This window comes from Dipodomys spectabilis, unplaced genomic scaffold (genome assembly GCF_019054845.1).
Source record: "Dipodomys spectabilis isolate Male_0828 unplaced genomic scaffold, ASM1905484v1 ptg000050l, whole genome shotgun sequence".
In the NCBI taxonomy this organism is placed as follows: Eukaryota; Metazoa; Chordata; class Mammalia; order Rodentia; family Heteromyidae; genus Dipodomys; species Dipodomys spectabilis.
Window position 1 is genome coordinate 4559850 of NW_024870727.1, and position 13697 is coordinate 4573546.

The 13697-nt window shown below is 34.2% G+C and overlaps 1 protein-coding gene across 1 annotated transcript in view; it reads right to left on the reverse strand.

Annotated features, from left to right (window-relative positions):
• Naaladl2 (N-acetylated alpha-linked acidic dipeptidase like 2) overlaps nt 1–13697 on the reverse strand; it is a 910349-nt gene that overhangs the window by 448853 nt on the left and 447799 nt on the right. The gene's annotated exons all lie outside the window — the stretch shown is intronic.

The following is a 13697-nucleotide window of genomic DNA, read 5'->3' on the forward strand; positions in this document are numbered from 1 at the left end:
ATGGCTTAAGTGATACAGCTCTATCCTTGAACTGAAGAGCTCAGAGACAGCGCCCAGTCCCAAAGTTCAAGCCCCACAACTGACACACACACACAAAAGAAATTAGAAATAGCCCAGCTTACCTCTGAGAAGGCATTTTTAATATAAAGACACCACTTCACTCTGTTTTTTATCTTTTTTTTTTATTTTGGTCAGTCATGGGGCTTGAACTCTGGGCTTGGGCACTGTCCCCCCTCTGTTTTTAGTAAGTGTGCAATATGTAACAGAACAGATGAACTTAACCTTCTTTTGTATTCCCTGTTCTAGCTTGGTAAACTCTTATTATTTTTGGAAAGCATCTTAGCATGACTCACCTGATATGCGGAACAATAATCATGATTTGCTGATTCTATTTGCTTCCCATGAGAGAGTAAAATAAATTAGATGATATTAAATAAGAGTAAGATGAAAGGTTGAATAAAGACAGCTACTGCTGATAGTGTGGCTTAACTTACCACCTATATCTCACTTCCTAATTATTGTTTATATTGTTTAGTGAGTTTTGCAATATGTAAGAAACAGGGGTCCTTGTGGCCTTGGATAGACCATTAAAGAAGGTAAGGGTCGCCAGGCACCAGTGGCTCACGCCTGTAATCCTAGCTACTCCAGAGGCTGAGATCTGAGGATCTTGGTTCAAAGCCAGCCCGGGCAGGAAAGTCCGTGGAACTCTTATCTCCAATAAACCACTAGGGAACCAGTGGCTCAAGTGGTAGAGCGCTCGCCTTGAGCTGAAGAGCTGAGGGACAGTACCCAAGCCCAGAGTTCAAGCCTCACGACCAACCAAAAAAAAAAAAAGGTAGGGGTTATGCTAATTTTCTCTATCATTGCACATTCTGGATTGACTAAACAGGCTTGGAGTAGGCATTGAAGGGTACTGGTAGCCAGGTGCCAGGGGCTCATGCCTGTAATCCTGTTTACTCAGGAATCTGAGCTCTGAGGATCAGGTTCAAATCAAGCCATACTAAGAAAGTCTGTGGAAACCCTTATCACCAATTAATTATTAAAATAATGCAGAAGTGGAGCTATGGCTCAAATGGCAAAGCCTTGAATGAAAATAAAAAGAAAGAAAAAAAACTAATGGACAGTGTTCAGGCCCTAGTTCAAGCCCCAATACTGGCACACATAACACACACAAAAAGAGTACTGTAAAGAAGAAAGTACATGAAACAGGTGTTAACACCACAGCTATTCTTAAAGAAAATGGAGCTTGAGGAAAATTCTTAGTATCCATTTCTACTGGAAACAAATAGACAAGCATATCAATTTACATACATCACGACTCTAACTGCATAAAGGAAACAACTGAAAATGAAAACCACCTAAAAACAGAATACACACACACTACACTAACAGCATTTTCCTCTCCTTTAAACGTGTTTTGTACTTTACAATTTGGGATGTAAGGTAAAACTTATACTTTATAACAAAAATTTGAATAGGTAAGATTGAGAACCTAAATAAGGTGTAGCTGACTAATGACTCCAATTTGAATTCTTTAACAAAAAACTTAGATTGAATAATTCTCTCTGTTTTCTAATGGAGAACAAGAAAGAATTTAAGGGGAAAATAGGGATGATGAAAGGGAAAATGAGCAAAAGGAATATGAAAAAGAGGGCCAGATTTAAGATTTACTCTTTCAAAGTCTACCTTGAGTCCCAAGGAAGGGCATCAAATGGTCCACATGCTATAATAGCGTGCCTGGTGTGTGTGTGTGTGTGTGTGTGTGTGTGTGTGTGTGTGTGTGTGTGTGTGTGTGAATGAAGACTCAAAGCTTCTCATTTCACTTGACCTTTTCACTTATAGCTGGCTCCCTATCACTTGAGCTGCACTTCCACATGTGTTACTTTTGTTGTTGGTGGTGGTGGTGATAAAAATTGGAGATAAGTAAAGAATATTGTACAATTTTCAGCTTGAGTTGGGTTTAAACCACAAACCTCCGATTTCAGCCTCCCAAGTAGTTAGCACTATAGTTATGAACTATTATCATCCAAACTGAAATAGTTATTATTTAAAAGAAAAGTTTTATTTTGTAAGTTCTACTTACTACAGGAGAATATATAAAGAAAAATATAAACAGGTCTAGCAAAAAATGTGTTAAATATAAACATGTCTAGCAAAAATTGTTTTGAATATTAAAAATTGGTTTCTTGGTATTGAAATGATTCATGTGCTCAGACAAAATGATACAGACAAAAAATCAATTTTGTAGATGGGCACCGGTGGTTCACGCCTGTAATCCTAGCTACTCAGGAGGCTGAGATCTGAGAATGGCGGTTCAAAGCCAGCCGGGGCAGGAAAGTCTGTGAAACTCTTATTTCCAGTAAACCACCAGAAAACCGGAAGTGGTGCTGTAGTTCAAGTGGTAGAGCGATAGCCTTGAGGTGAAGAGCTGAGGGACAGTGCTCAGGCCCAGAGTTCAATTTCGTGGAACAATCTCCAAAGAGTAGTAGTTACATACAAGTACACAAAACATTCTACTAACAATACATACACACTTGCCTATATTAATAAAGGCATTTTATTTTTAATACATGTGTAAATTATAAATAAATAATTTTACATCATATATGTAGTATATCACATATATTATATCATAATATCATATATATGTGATATAAATAATATGATACTACAAGGCCAGAAATTATTTAATTCTGCTAGTTGTACAGATAATTTTTATTTGTTTTATATTATACTACAATAAAATCTTTGTAACTAAATCTTAGCATAAATGCCTTTTTTTTTTTTTTTGGTCCAGTCGTGGGGCCTGAACTCTGGGCCTGGGCGCTGTCCCTCAGCTCTTCAGCTCAAGGCTAGCGCTCTACCACTTGAGCCACAGCGCCACTTCTGGCTTTTTTCTTTTTGCTTATGTGGTGCTGAGGAATCGAACCCAGGGCCTCATGCATGCAAGGCAAGTGCTGTACCACTGAGCCACCTTCCCAGCCCCATAAATGCCTATTTTTAAGAAACATTATCATAGGTGCAATAGATAGGTCAAAATATTCTTTTATATATGATGTTGCAACATATATATCTATATATATATGTTAGTACAGTAGTTCTCTTATTTATGCTTTTAATTTCTATAGTGACAGTCTCTCTTTTTAATTATTGTCCACAAATATGACGTGGTAATTTCTAGAAATAAAAAATCCATATGCTTGAAGCACTCTGTGTACAACACATTCATAACCTATATGTGATTATTCATTAGTCACAATCTTCTTCCTGGTTATTAGACCAAGTTTCACAGTATTGAGGTGCTTGTGTTCATGTCCCTGTGTCACAGTGCCTCCATCATTCAGTTCATCTCCTCCCATGAGCATTGGTCATCTCAGTTCATGAAGAGAAGAGTGAATGCAGTGCAACAGGTATGTTGAAAGAAACCATATTCATATACATTTTGTTCTACAGAAATTCCACCTTTTGTTGATAGATCACATATAGTTTAGTCTAAGCATTGTAAAATTCAATAGATGAATGAATAAATGAAAAATCAAGGCTTATGACATGGCTCAAGTGGTAGAATACCTGCTTAGCAATTTCTAGTCACTGGCACAGCTTTGTCTTAGAAAAAAATTATGTTAAGTGAATAAACCAGATCCAAAGAAACATAGGTTGCTTGGTTTCCCTCATTTATTGTAACTAGAGCCTATAAATCTGCAAGTAAACACACTGGATGGTAAAATACCACAGTGAGACCAAAGGAGGAGATTTTTAGGAGAGGATCACAAAGCCTCAATAGATATGTGCATATGATCATATAAAATGCTACACATAAAAATGAATGAGATTTTTCATTGCTTTTTTCATTTTAATTGTATTTCTCCTTTGTTGCTGTTTTTGTTTTCTGTACTTTTTGTCTTATATGTAAATTTTATCTATTTAGGGGAGAGTAAGGGTGGAGGAGAGGAATGGTGGAACAATGGGTGAACAAATGTGCTAGTGATACTCACTAGACACTGTGTTGAGGAAGTATACATGTGCAGGGGTAACACTGTTCAAAAAGAAATGTTCTCATTGCCTGATTTATAGAAATGTACTCCCTCTGTATATCATATTTAAAATAAAACTAAGACTAAAAAATAAGTAAAACAAAAGAAATTAACTACTTCTTAAAAACTGTTTTTAAGACTTCAGGGTCATATCTCTGTTCCCTGTATAACGGAAACCATTTTTATACAAGGAAAACACTGACATACATTGATATACATAATTACCTAAGGCAAGGCCTTTGCTCTCAAAAGTTCTACCAGTGGGATGTCTAAAATTTTATCTTGTATAATAACCTCAATTTAATGAGCAAAAGTCATTCTATCACCAATATGTTTTCTGGGCACAAACAAGGAAGTGCAAATCATTTTTCTTCCTTCCTTCTTTCCTTTCCTCCTTCCTCCCTTCCTTCCTTCCTTCTGTCCTTCCTTTCCTTCCTTCCCTACTTCCGTCTCTCTCTCCATCTCTCATTTTCTTCCTTCTTTCCTACTAAAGATATCTTTAAAACAGTTTCCTGACATTGGTTCTCAGGAGAAATAATAAAATATGTTAATTTTTCATTAAGTTTCTGTGAGATGTAAGATATAAGGAACACGGAAGTTTTATTAGTTTATTGTTATAATAAATGTGATATTCAGAGGGGTTACATTTATATAAGTCAGGTAATGAGTACATTTCTGTTTGGACAATGTCACACTTTCTCTCCCTTCTCTCTGTTTCTAACTCCACCTTTCCTCACCCAAAAGTTTTTTAAAAATTTTATTGTTATGGTGATGTACAGAGGGGTTACAGTTACATTAGTAAGGTAATAAGTACATTTCTTACATAACTTGTGATCCCCCCTCATTTCCCTCTTTTCCTGCCCCTCAAGCTCTATAGATCACTTTCAACATAGTGTCTTGTGAATATTGCTGTTGTGTTGGTTCCCCCTTTGTCCTTTGTCTCACCGTTTATTTTGTTCCCCTTCCTGTATAGTTCATTTAAGTGAGCAGTACCAATGCAGCATTTGTTCACCTTTTGGTCTTCCATTTTATGCCCCCTTTTATCCTCCCCAACACACATAAATAAGCAAGAAAAGAAAGCAAAAACACAGCAAAGACAAAGCCTGTTTCCATTTCCTGGAGGTCATTCCAATAAATCTTATTTTATATGGTCAGAAGCACATAGGCATTGTGCTTTCGTGTCCCTCCCCTAGGAGCATCCTTCTTTCAGGTTTCTTATTACACAGTTGCAAATCCTTTCAGATTTATTATTACTCCATTTTAAAGATTTGTTATTACAAAGTGAAATGCTAATTTTGTTTTCTAACATGATTTCACAGCATTCATTCGCAAAAATATGCTGCATAGTTTAGCATAAGAACAATCACATAATCATGCAGGGTTAAGTAGATAGTTTTGACGATGCTATCAATTTTCTGTTTATATTGGGAATGTATCTACTTTTATAGGAGGACCTCAATCAGCATTTTATTCCCAAGAGAGAAGTTAAATATTGTATAAATTTACTGAATATGTTTATACAAATGTCCATCAGTGGTAGCTACAAATCCTTTTGTAGAGAAACAGCATTTTAAATCACATAAAATTAGAAATCACTAAATCAACCTCCTACTCATCCTTCCCCAACCTTGTTTTACTTGTTCAAAGAGCCTCATAACTCTGAGCCAAATGATCCTTGCTCTGATGGATTCAGACTCAGCAAGATCTTGCTGCCTGCAATAGCCCGATGGTGACTGAGAAATGGTTCTTAAATACCCCAAGACACTTTTCCATTTCCAAATCAGAGTTGGAGACTTCTTTAATAGCTTCACAGTGAACACAACCTCCATGCTGACAAAAATCTCCACATCATTTAATATGCAAACAATTTAATTCTTTTCCTTGCAGAATTAGGAAGCCTTTTGCAGTTAACTTTAGTAATAACAGATAATGGCCTACTTGAGCTGGAAGTAGGTTTTCGTCTTCTATACCCAGTGCCTAGTAAAATACTTGGCATAAAAATAATATTTTGAATGTTGTTGAGTTGCACATAACTTAGAATAGAATTTATTTCAGGTAACGAACAAATGAGTGAATGAATATGGTACAAAGTAAAACAGAATAACTCAGGTGCTTATGTTATAACACATACTAGGACCAAAATCTCATGCAGTACATATCTTTGTAACATCTTACAAATATTGTGATGATGTAACACAGCTTGAATTTTACAAAGCAAGTCATTTGTGTTTTGTTCTTTCGTTATCCTTCATTTAAAGGCCTTGTTGAAATTTTCCTCTCCTTTTTCATTTTGTTATCTGAGAACAGATACTAATTGCTGAGTCTAGCCCAATGGTGTTTGACATCATGATTTTGTGCTTCCATATAAATGTCTTTACTCAGTTTCAAGATTACTGGTCTGGTATTTTTGCCATGAGCATTATTAATTTACTTCTTTTCAGGTATTACTCATAAAGGTAATTCTTATTGCTTGCCAATAGTCACATCTGAAATGAATGTTATGACCAATTCATAGGTAGAATACAGTGGAATTGTTCATCAGATCTTATAAAACTCTCAACCTCTTGGGGATTTCTTTTATCAGGGATGTTAGTCTGATAGCTTAGAATGGTCTAGCTTTCATTTCACTCTATTGCTTTGGATAGGTATCATTTGGGCTCGGGGAAAGAACATAGATTTCATATTCAAGGAACAAAAAGACTTATTCAGGAAGGATAAGAGCCAGGAACCTGCAGTAATTTCTATACTTTCCTCCTTACTTGCTTTTATTTTAACTTTTTACCAGAAATATCTTTTTTAGTCTAGAAGGAGGATGTGGTTGTTACTGTCATTTATACAATCTGCTTAATCTCTGAGTCAGCAAGAGTAGTAGTTGAATTCCATAATTGGGCTTTACTCCACTCACAGATGCATCTAAGTTGTCAGTTCACGCCTTTGAACTGATTGAACTAGGCATGCTCTTTTGAGTTTCACTATTTAAGATGTCTGCCATTCCAAATTGCCACATCAACTACGAGAGGAAGAGGCTCTTGTTTGTCCAACAAGTAGCAACTTCCTAGCTCCACAAGAACCATCTTGCCTTCAGAGCTTTGTGAGCCAGGCTTTTAAGTCTAGCTATGCAGCAGCCTGGATTCTGTGAATTACAGTTCAAAGGCAGCCTGATAGAAAAGTGAGAGTCTTATCTACCATTAACTATGAAAAAGTGAGAAGTAGAAGTTTGGTTCAAGTGATGAGTGTCACCCTTGAACAGAGAAAGCTGAAGGAGAGCACTCAGCCACTGAGTTTATTCCCCAGTAATGGAACACAAATAAAGCGAATATAAAAATATAAAATAGAAGCTATTTGGGCCTTCATAATGAAATACAAACATAACACAAAAGTGTAATGGATCAAAGTGGAGTTTGTTTTTTTTTTAATTCAAATCTGGGGATAATTTCACTAAACTACACTTTCCTTTCAATTGTACATTATTCTTCACAAAATGGTTAGCAAAAAGTGAGCCCATAAAGTGCTTCTTGCTCTCTCTGCTTTCTGAAAAGAGACTGAAATCAATACTCTGAAGACCGTGTGCCTATTGCTTTATCTTGACAGAAAAAGCATGCACTTTTCAAAATTACTATTAAAGAGATTATTATATATATTAAAATAATACATTGAGATATTTAGATTATAGAATTGGAGCCATAAAAATAAAAGTAAACTTTTAAAAATAGATATGTAAACTTTCATAATAACTTTTTTCTTTTTTACATTATATTTTTTAATTTAATTTTATTGTCAAGGTGACATACAGAGGACTAACACTACATATGTAAGGCAATGGGTATGTTTCTTGTCAAACGATGCTACTCCTCCCATTTTTCTCCCACTTTCCCTCCCCTCATAACAAATTCTTATTTGTTTAAAGTAAACACCTCTGGAATATATGGGAAATAAATATATCAAATGATAATATAAAAATCACTTCTTCAGCTTTTTTGTTGTTGTTGTTCTGGGGCTAGAATTCAGAACCTATATGCTGTCCCTTAGCTCTTTTGCTCAAGGCTAGTGTTCTATCACATTGAGGCACAGCAACACTTCTGGTTTTCTGGAGATATGAGTCTCATGGACTTTCCTGCCGGGGCTGACTTCAAACCATGATCCTCAAATCTCAGCTTCCTGAGAAACTAAGTTTATAGGCAAGATTCACCAGTGACTGGTGCTTAAGCAATTATTTTTATGTTTTCCCTTTTCTCTTGAAATTGTGGATACACTTAGTAGGTATTGTGGCCTCTTACTTATATATTGAATTTGAAAGATGTGAAAAAATATTTTCTAATAGTTGTTTTGTGTTTTATTCATTTTATATTAAAAAGTAATCTTTTTATTTCTATTTTCATCTCCTATCTGATGTTTTTCATTTGTAATGACAAATAACTTAAAATCTTAAAAAATGGCTGCTTACAAGATGCCATTCTGTACCATGGGTTTCTTTCTCCCCCTTTTTTATTGCCAAGATGATGTACAGAGGGGTTACAGTTACATAAGTAAGGTAATACACACATTTCTTGTCAAATTTGTTGAAAAAAATAGGTTCCTAAGATTTGTTTGCTTTGATATATTTCATAAGCCACTTCATATCTTTGTAGTTTTTTCCAAAATAAAGGTTATTACAGTCATGAACACTCATTGTAATCACAATGCAAGGAATGTGTATATCATTCCTTTACAAAATCACTGACCACCTTAAACTGTGATTTCAAAATTCTGCTTTTGATAAATCTGAACTCATTTAAATAATCCTAGTAAGATTAATAAGAATTGACTTTTCTTCTTTTATAAGGAGAAAATCTCAGTTATTAAGAAAGTTAAGTTTTCTGCAAAGTCCTCAAAAGAATCTCTATCTTACATCACTAAAATTCAGAAAGGAGAGGGAAGGCAGGAAGGAAAGAAGGAAGAAAGTCAGGAAGTAAGGAAGGGAAAGAAGAGAGAGAGGGAGAGTATATGAGAGGATGGAAAAGAGGGAGGAGTGAGGGAGAGATGGGAAGAAGGAGAGGAGAAGGGAGAAAAATGGAAATAAATTCTATTTCTATAGTATACATACTACTGATGGCTTGAATTTAGGGTCTTACAGTCGATAAGCCAGAACTATAATGTTTACATCAATCTTAACCCCTTTTGTGTTGATCATTTACAAGACAGAATCTCACTTTATGCTTGAAAGAGGTTAGAATGTGATTCTCCTTCTTATGTTTCTATTTATTACTAGGATGACAGACCTATACCACTACACACAGTGAATAGTCCTCTGTACTCTTAGGCCTGAGGTTAGCCTTGAACTTTGATTCCCTACCCCCAGTCTCCCATGTACCAAGGATTAAAAAAGTTGATGCACTGTACCCAGCTCATACATGACTAATTTGTTATTCTACTCTAAACATATCTCATTACCGTCTCATAGTAGCTTGAAAAATTGTTATTTAAAAATGAGGCAATCCTGACACAAAAATTTCTCAACCATGAGTACTTAATTAATGCCAGATTTCAGATGTGAAAATGTGTTTACATAAAGCCATACTGCTCCTAAACAATGTGAAAGCTATAATAGTGTAAATTTGCAAGTTTCTGTGTTTATAGAAGAAATCATATTAAATTATGTGATAGTTTATGCAATAGTCATTGTATGGGAAAGGCTTCACACTTAAAAATATATTATTTTTCCAGACTTTGTTTGAAAGTATTGAGGAAATTTTTATATTTTAGTTCTCCTTAAAAAATAGTTATGTTTATTCTCTATTTTACTTCATTTTTTTTCCCTCAGGAACTCAACTCTGCAGATTGGCTCACAAGCAAGATAGGAAATGAAAAAATACTGGATCAGGCCAAAGGAGCTCCATCTGGAGCAGCCGTTAAACAGTGGAAGCTATCTACACCACTGAGTAAAAATGACAGAGTTTTGTGGGTTTATTTCCAAAGGTAAATCTTCAGGCACAATGAAGATATTCTTCCATTATCATGGAATTCCAAGCTCTATTTGCTTTTCAATGTATGTCTGATCAAAAGAGCTGAAAATTCTAGGATCTTCCAAAGGATGTATATGTTTTTCCAAAGTTCATTGTGTTTCCTTATAATTTTATATTTCCACTCCTTATAATATGAGCTTATGCATTTTAGAATTAGGATAGTAATTTTTTTGCTTCTTTTGCTAATCAGTAAAATACATATTTTGCTACCATATTCATTTTTCTCAATTAATAAGCCAATCCACTTCACAGAGATATAATTTCTTTTTCCCCTCTTGAAATTAATTTGCTCAATTATATAGGCTAGTAAAAAGACATGAGCAGCTAAGGGATGTTCCCAATCCTAGGCCATTTCAAGTTTTCCATTTAAGGGATGCAAATCAGATGCATGGTTCATGTAAAGTATTAAATTACAAGGTAAATTCCATGTTACTTTTTCTAGTTTCACTAATTAGAAAGATTTACTGATGCCAAAGAAGCGTTGGTGTTCATGTCTCTTGGTGCAGCTTATAGATCACTAGCCATTACCTTTGCAATCCTGTCTGGCAGAAATTGACAATCAACAATATAAACTTGAGGTTAAAGTCAGATTTTTTCCCCACTTCCCTAGCCCAGAAACGCTTTTGGCTATCGTGGTCATCTTGATTTTCTGATTCCCTTTGGGGTGAAGAAATACATTATGCGCATGGATAATTTCATTTATATCATAGTTATTGCTTAAAGAGAGAGGTGCCAAAGTCCATCCTGACTCTAACTTACCTGGTAAACTCTTAGGTTAACTGTTGAATCAACCTGCTATGCTTCCCATCTAGATGTTCATGGAGACAGGCATTTATGACAAGGGCCCTTACTCTTTTTCCCTGGCTCTAGTAATGTATTAAGGCAGGATTCTGTATAAGGAACACAACCAGTTTAATAATCAGTGTGCACAGAAATGATGAAAAATATTATCTCAGATACATATTTGTCAAGCACCTCCACTGTGATAAAGAGTATTTGAGTAACATCAGACAAACATGGAACAGGAATGAAAATTTTAAATAGGAGAAAACATTAGGAAAGTCACCTTGTGGAGCCCAGCTGCTTTTTCCATGGGAGCTTATTGCAATGGAAAAAAAATGTCTCTTTTTTTGTAAAAGAATGTGTTTTTTTGCATAGAAAATTTCATCCCCTATGAATAATCTGTAATACTATTTCAATAATAATACTGGAGTGAAATTATATTTATGCCAACCTATTTCCCTTTTCTGGGCATTTATAGAAATGATTAAAGCTATTGCACACACCGAATGGGAGTAAATAATTACTCTTTTTTTTCCTTTTAATTGAATAATCTTTGCTCCTGTTGTAATAACAAGTTTATTTGAAAGTGAAAGTGATTTGTTATAGAACATCAGCTTTTATGAATGGATAATGCTCTGAGAGAACACTAGAAGATGTTTAAATATTAACCAGGCATATTACTTAGTGTCTACACTAAATTTTAGAAACTTAATACAAATTAAGTATATACTTTATTGCTAGATCTTGCTTACCAGTGCTGAGAATTTCACAACGTTCAATTCTAATTAAAAATGAAATTGAACTGCAATTCCCTGGAAACAAGGCTGATCAGACTCAATAAGCTTTACTTAATTTATTTCAGAAAGAAAATAATTGAATTGCTCATAGAAAAATGCTTACATTATTAAAGGAATGTATGTTTACAAATCTTCCAAAATTGTATTTCATTTTCAAATTCAAATGGATGATTATAAATCTCATATGCATACATCAAGATATTCAAGGACCCAGGAATATCGGATTCCATTCATATATCTTTACTAATAGCTACCTATCATGCTTGTTCTATTGTGTACATTCACACACAACCATACACACAAACAAACATACACACACATAAGCACATGTACATTAACTAGAGTGGCACCATACCTTACATTCTTTAACTTTTATTCTTGATGGATACATAAATTATTATTCATTGTATTAATTTTGCTAGTACAATTTGTAGTTTTGTAAAAAAAATATGACCAACTTTAAACTTAGCATCAGTTATTTTTCCAACCATTATGGGCCTTTTTTTTTTAAAAGTATTCTTTATTTTCCTGGTTTGCATTTAATTTGCTTTTATTAGTTTAAGAAAAATGTCACGGAGTAAAGTACTATAATTTTTCCATGGCTATGTATTGCTTTATAGTGAAAAATGCCAATTGTAGTTTTAAACTAATTGGAGAAGGTGAAAAAATAACATGAGCATAAATGAAGAAAAATATATAATTGGTGAAGAGCAGGACAAAAGATTCTTTGTTCACCTGAATTTGATTTTCTAATTCTTTTATCAATAATTAAGTTAAGGATCACAAGAATTCTAGCATGTGCTTGAGATTATACTGAGATGAATAGCTTCTTCTTCAGAAAGTTTCTTCTTTGTAGTATACAGTGGATTAAGGTGTGCCTATTCAAGAAAAATTCTACACAATATCTTGAGGAAATCTGGAATTTTGTGTAATAGAGATTTACTTGTGACAAAATTTTTACATCAATGATTTTCCAAGACATTGTACGTATGTACATGAAAACTTACAATGACATGTGTCAAGGAATTCATCATATTGAAGGCCAAGTTTTATCTATATCCAGTTCTCTGACAAGAGCTGTCTCAAACAGGTCAAATAAAATAAGGAATACAATATACAATATGCTTTGAATTAGAAAATCTGAAAAATGTTTAAGAAAATAACTAACCATGGATGTAATAATGATGAATGTATACATAAAATAAAAAAGTAGAAGAAAAGTTATGATAAGAAAGGTTTAAAAAGAAAGGTTTAGGTACACACACACACACACACACACACACACACACACACACACACACACATACATACATACATACACACACACACACATTACAAAGTAACAAAGGCCTGAATTGAATTAAAAGAAATGAAATTGAAGAAATGTGTTTGAATTTTTAAAATTCTTGAAAACAATAATAAATACTGAAAGTATAAGAAAATAGACAATATTCAAGATAGAAAGAGAGAAGAGTGCCAAATCCATATGAAATGTTTGAATTTAAAAGTAATAAAATTTGACATGGTTGCCTGCTACCTCATGCCTTGAATCCTAGTTACTCAAGAGGATGGCATTGAAGGATCCTGATATGAAACCAGTCTAGGCAGAAAAGTTCATGGGACTCTACCCTTCAATTAACAACCAAAACAGCAGGAAGTCAAGGGCCACAGTGACAGACATGAGTGAATTAGCAATGCCACATCGCCTAGGCCCAGAGTTCAAGCCCTAGTACTGACACAAAAAAGTAATAAAAATTGAAGATACATATTATACAATGATAAAAAATATTATTAAAGAAATAGGCAAAGGCTATGACATAAACTGGAGCCCACTAAACAAGATTAAGTCAAAACACAGTGTATTATAAATAAGATGAATAAAATTACACAGATTTTCCTCTTATGTATATAGTCTTGTGGATGTCCAGACACTCAATAATTCAATAGTAAACTCAGTGTAAAGGGAGGTTATATTTATCAGAAAATGCATTTCCCTTGACATAACATTTAAAATTTATTATATAAATTTAGTTGAAGAATAGTTAAAAGTATAAAAGGTAGATATTTAGTGACAGCATTAT